Below are 6,000 nucleotides of genomic sequence, written 5' to 3'. Positions count from 1 at the left end.
TTAGCTAAGTCTCACAAGCAATTATTTGCTTGAAGCATTAAAAAGAACACGAGCCATTTTCCATTAAGTTTTCTATTTTATATATTAAAAAATCGTCCAATATTAACCAATCTATGAAAGATATATCCATTAAATATATAAACAATTACCATAAAATCCAACAGATTCCAAAACAATTGGGCTGTACAAAGTAGAAGTCATGTAAAAATGGAGGCAATAAGTATTTATTTTTTCTCTCTAATATCTTAGATCCTAAAATAAATTAATTTGAAATCTGGAAATGTCAGCACAAATATTTAATAACACTAAACATTATACTTGGCACATATGTAAACCATTTATTCTTGCTCACAATTCAGTTTGGGGTGAGATGTTGTGATGACGACAAGCTTAACGTTCCCATGAAAGCCTTTGAGATAAACTGTTTCATGTACATTTTTGCTGGCTGGTTGTTGGGATTGTGAAGGTCATGTTGCTGAAACACATTATTCGTTGTAGGGATATATAATGATTTTGTGTAGATTTAATGTAATATATGTAGTGTGGATGGACGTTTGTGGACCAGTTTGCAAATAAATTACTATTTGTAAAAGCATGTAATGAAAAAAATAAGTTATTCTCTCAATAATACTAAGATTTTAATTTATTTTTTATGGAGCAGAATTTATAATTGGACATTCAATATAATGTAGATCATCCACCTGGGCTTTATTTTACATTCTCTTGATTTCGAGACCCAAAACATCACCCATTCCTTCTCTCCAGCGATGCTGCCTGTCCCACTGAGTTATTCCAGCTTTTTGTGTCTATCTTCTGTATAACTGTATCAAACATCTTTTTGGTGATATTGCCTTGCGCTGAGACCTAAAGATAACATTTTGTGAATCATACTGTGGTTTTAATGATTGATGCCTTTATGGACTGGTTGGTTGTTTCTGTGGTTTGTGAATATTATAGAACAAAGTTTGAAAATATGTTGATTAAGAGCCAAATTAATCAGAATGGTATTGTTTTAGCCCAATTCAACATTGAAGGTCTCCAGCAAAGACACTATGGGAACTATATGGGAAAAATTAAGTCTTTGTGATTTCTGTAACTGCACTTTCCCTCTTTGAACACTATTTATCTCCAACATCGGTTCAAATAACACATTTCTAGATAGTACAGAAGAATTAGATTGTCAATTGTACAACACTCAACTGGCTTGATATGCCATTCTGCTGATACTCTATCTCAACTGACATGTTTTAAGGCTAGTTTCAACAGTTCTCGACATAGGTCAGATCGTAAAGATAATATATTCATGATCGATAGCTGTTGTCTGAGCAAAGGCAGACTTACTAGGATCTTCCAGGCAAGGGCAATCTTTATTGTTGCAGCATCATCAATATAATATTGCCATAATTATTGCCAAAACTGCCACAAATATTTTCATTGTGAATGTAGTTAACTGCAAACCTAATATAGTAAGAAAAACAAGATAATTTCATCTCTAGGATTTATGCAGATAGAATTAACAAAGTTAATACATATGGACAATGCTGGCATGCTCAATAGGTCACACAGAATCTAAAGACAGAATCGGAGGTAATATTTCAGATCAATGATCATAAGGAATCAATAATGATAGGTCATCAACCTGAAATGTCTCTTCTGCTTCTCTTTCCACAGCTGCCTGACATGCTGAGTTTTATATAATTTTCTGTTTTATTTCCGATTTCCAGTATTTGCAATTTTGTAATTTTATATTAAACACTTAATTTTACAACACAGATCTAAATTTGGCTCCTCGATAACATCATCCAAAACAGTGTCAGCTGTAACCATATGAAATAACAGGAGCTGAAGTACGCCATTCAGCCCCTTAAAGCTGCGCTGCCATTCAATGGTGAAATATAATCCAACTTTCTTTTCCACTCTCCTGCAACTCACTTATTGATTAAGAATCCATATTATCCTTGAATATCTTCAAGGATTCAGGCTTTCTGTGGTGAGAAATTCCAAACACTCCAAATCCTTTAGGTGAGGAAATTATTCCTAATCCCAGTTTGAAATGCACACCCTTTACTCTGGCCCTCTGGTCCTATATGGAAAATATTCTCCCAGCATTTATTTTGCTATACGCCCTAAGAATTTCAATAAGATTGCCTAACAGAATGATCTTTTATAATTCAATTGACTCCATCCAGGATATTTCGATTGGCAGTAAACACTTTGATAGTATTTACATACATTTGGGCAGGAACATGGATGTAAAAGGTTTAGATAGATATAGGCCAAACGCATGCAAATGGGACTAGATATCATGGACAAGTTGGTCCGATGACTAATATTAAGCTATATGGCAATAACAAGTATTACCACTACCTCGGATCAATACATAAAGTGTAGCTGCAGTAAGGGCAAATCTTTTACCTGAAGCTGCTGAGAACAGTCGGTTGATTTGTAGCAATATAGGATGTGATCCATGTTTGCAATGTCCATGTAAATCATCATAATCAAGTCCACACGAGAACTCCTCCATAATTATGCTGCTTTACCCAGTTGACCTACAAAGGTAAATTAACTATTAGCTGCTTCTAATGTTCCAATGATTGAGGCACAGCAGCTCATTTTTCAATGGCACATTGCAGCCCTGAACACCAAAATCTACAATTTCAAATATATCAATGCTGGCTAGTTCTGATGGAAGATCATTGACCTATGACCTTAACTCTTTCATTCTCCATAGATGTTGCCTGACCTACTTAGTATTTCCACCACTTTTTGCTTTTATTCATGTTTCCACCATCTACTGTGTTTTGTATCTCAGTTCCAGTGTTTTTCCATTTTTTTGCTTTCATTCATCTCTTTCAGTACTTTCTTCAGAATGATCACCTGTGATTAACTAGCTTTCAACACCTTTTTCCAGCATGTGCCACTGCCACTTGTATTTTCAATCTCAAGTCATCTTTATCTGACATTCTCTCCACCTCTTTCCTTTCTTTTCAGTTAAGAGATACCACCCATCAAAGAAAAATCAATTTCTTGAATTATAATGTTGACATGAAAACCCTCACACATAAATGTCAGTCATTTTATCCAGTCGATGGCCACCTGAGATCCCTCAAAACATTAATTAAACAATTAATGCAATCTGTTTCATAATTTGTGGCTCTTGGCTACATTACATGTTGATCCATTTGTGGAGCTTGTGGCCACATTGGTTCTAATGAAATTGACATGATAATTGTGTGTGCCCTTTGCATACCTCAATGATCTTCACACTTGCCTACCAGGATGCCTCTCAGGCAAAGCTCTTTGCTGGGAGCATCTACTATGCTTTTCTGGTCAAAAATGAGAAGAAAGTTAAATAAAAAAGCTGCAGATGATGAAAACCAGAAACAAAATGAAATACTGGAAGCACTCAGCAGGTCAGGAATATCTGAGGAAAGATAAAAAAGTTTCAGTTTAAAGACTCTTTGTCAGCTGCTTCTATTTGATTAACAGAACTACTCTGTGATTGATGGCATGCAGAGTCTTAATGATGAGGATGATTGTTAATGGTCACTTTTGTTTCCAGAAGCATTGCTAATGTGAGTTTTATTCCAAGTCGGATAATGGCTACTGAAAATCATTTGTGAGTGGGTCACAAAATTATTCTCTTTTCACTACTACTGTATAGTGTACAATCAAATTGCTTGAAAAAAATGAGAACAATGTACGGAATATTTCATGGAATTAAACTCTGACCAATAAGGTTGTATCATCTTTCACTATAATCAGACATTGTGGTTCCCACGAGTCCATTAAAAGAAATAGCAGGATGTAGTCTACATAAATTCAGAATGAATTTAAAAACTAATAAATATTTAACTCAAAACAGAATTAGAATATTTTCCCTCACGATTAATTGGAATAAAATCTCTTAATATACAAACTGTACTTTGACTTTAATACTTCGTAGGTTATCATATCCAAGCCATGTATGATCCTTGACTGCATATGGAATTTGTTGCTCAACATTCCAAAAATAGTCTGCATCTTTCAGAAAGTCGCAGATCTGTTAATGAGACAGAATGAATATTGTTACTCATTGTGAATTGGCGTCTACAACTTTATTGTGAAATAAAACAAAATATCTACCATGTTTATGTTATCATCTCCACTGCATAAAGTGATTTAATAAATTGCCATTTTGTCATTCGATTGACAGGTGTTCTCTTGTTGGTGTTGTAACATGGACGAAGGACAAGTGTGGTTTTCCTGTCAAGACGGAAGTGTAATTTTCCTGCCCCTTCAGAGCGAGATCTGAAGTTGGATGTCAGAATGGAATTGTTCTTAATTATTATCAGAATATTAAAGGGAGACGGCCATCTCCACTAAGAGATGTATTAAATCATGAGGGGAATAGATAATGTGAATACACAGTCTTTTTCCCAGGGTGGGAGAATCAAGAACTAGAGGGAAGAGGTTTAACGTGAGAGGGAAAAGATTTAATGGGAACCTGAGGGACATTTTTTTCATTTAGAGGGTCGTCAGTATATAAACGAGCTGCCAGGGGATATATTTGAGACAGTTACAATAATAATATTTAAAAGACATTTGGATAGGTACATAAATAGGAACGTTTAGATGGATATAGGCCACACATGCTCAATGGGACTAGCTTAGATGGGGCATCTTGGCTGGATTGACAATTTGGAAAGAAAGGCCTGTTTCTGTGCTGTATGACTCCATGAATGGGCTTATAATAATAATAATAATGCATTACATTTATATAGCGCTTTTCAAACACTCAAAGACTCTTTACAGGGATTTCTAGAACATAGAGAAGTGAATAAATAGATAAATAAGTAAACGAACAGAGAAAGGAGACAGAAGGTGAGGTGACCTTCAGTGGTTGAAGGCAGTGCTGAAGAGGTGAGACTTCAGTGCTGTTTTGAATGTGGTGAGTGAGGAGGAGTCTCTGACGGTTTGGGGTAGTGAGTTCCATAGGGTGGGAGCAGCGATGGAGATAGCCCTGTCCGCCCAGGATCTGAGTTTGGTCCGGATGGGGGGGACAGGAGATTGGCAGCAGCAGAGCGGAGGGTGCAGGTGGGAGTGTGCCTGTGGAGGAGGTCAGTCAGGTAGGATGGGGCCAGGTTATGGAGGGCTTTGTAGGTCATGAGGAGGATTTTGTACTGGATTCTCTGGGGGATGGGGAGCCAGTGGAGTTTGTAAAGGACGGGGGTGATATGGTCACGGATCGGGTAGTGGGTGAGTAGACGGGCAGCGGAGTTTTGAATGTATTGAAGTTTACTGATGATTTTTGAGGGTGAGCCATAGAGGAGGCTGTTGCAGTAGTCCAGACGGGAGGTGATGAAGGCGTGGATGAGGGTTTCTGCAGCTGTGAAGGAGAGGGATGGACGGAGACGGGCAATGTTTTTGAGGTGGAAGAAGGCTGTCTTTGTGATGTGTTTGATGTGTTTGTCGAAGGAGAGGGTTTGATCAAAGATGATTCCAAGATTCCGGATGTGAGGGGAGGTGGATACTGGGAGACCATCAATATTGAGGATGAAGTTTTGGGTGGATTTGGTGAGCGTTTTTGGACCAATGATGATGATTTCAGATTTGTTGCAGTTGAGTTTGAGGAAATTTGATTGAAGCCAAGATTTTATTTCAGTGATGCAGTTTGTCAGTGTAGAGTGTGTGGTGGTGGAGATTGACTTGGTGGAGATGAGGAACTTATAACACACATTTAGTCACAAACACAAAAAAACGATGTAAATAGCAATTAGTTTTGATATGCTGAATTAATAAATATTCTCAGAAATTATCACCTCATAATTTGCCATGATACCAGATTGATTTGTGTATTTGGCTTTTGGTCCAGGACCGGATATTGGGGCACCAATTCCGGAAGCCGAAGTGGAGAGGTTGTAGCTCCGGCCATAAGTGGCAAGTCCAATTATCAGCTTTCTTTTTGGTACACCTTTTCCTCTGTAGTATTTAATAACAAATTCCTGCAGGTTGCAATTC

At 37.2% G+C, this 6,000-nt stretch overlaps 1 pseudogene across 1 annotated transcript in view; it reads right to left on the bottom strand.

Moving 5' to 3' along the window:
* Positions 1-135: 135 nt before the first annotated feature.
* Positions 136-6,000, bottom strand: part of LOC144605163 (acidic mammalian chitinase-like) — a 34,144-nt pseudogene continuing 28,279 nt past the window's right edge. The window contains exons 9-12 of the transcript XR_013548827.1: positions 5,802-5,984; positions 3,926-4,042; positions 2,416-2,549; positions 136-1,458 (exon numbers count right to left, since the gene is read on the bottom strand). The product of XR_013548827.1 is annotated as an acidic mammalian chitinase-like (transcript). The remainder of the gene's footprint in view (positions 1,459-2,415; positions 2,550-3,925; positions 4,043-5,801; positions 5,985-6,000) is intronic.

This window comes from Rhinoraja longicauda, chromosome 24 (assembly GCF_053455715.1).
Source record: "Rhinoraja longicauda isolate Sanriku21f chromosome 24, sRhiLon1.1, whole genome shotgun sequence".
NCBI classification, from domain to species: domain Eukaryota; kingdom Metazoa; phylum Chordata; class Chondrichthyes; order Rajiformes; family Arhynchobatidae; genus Rhinoraja; species Rhinoraja longicauda.
This window is presented reverse-complemented; position numbering and strand designations above follow the sequence as displayed.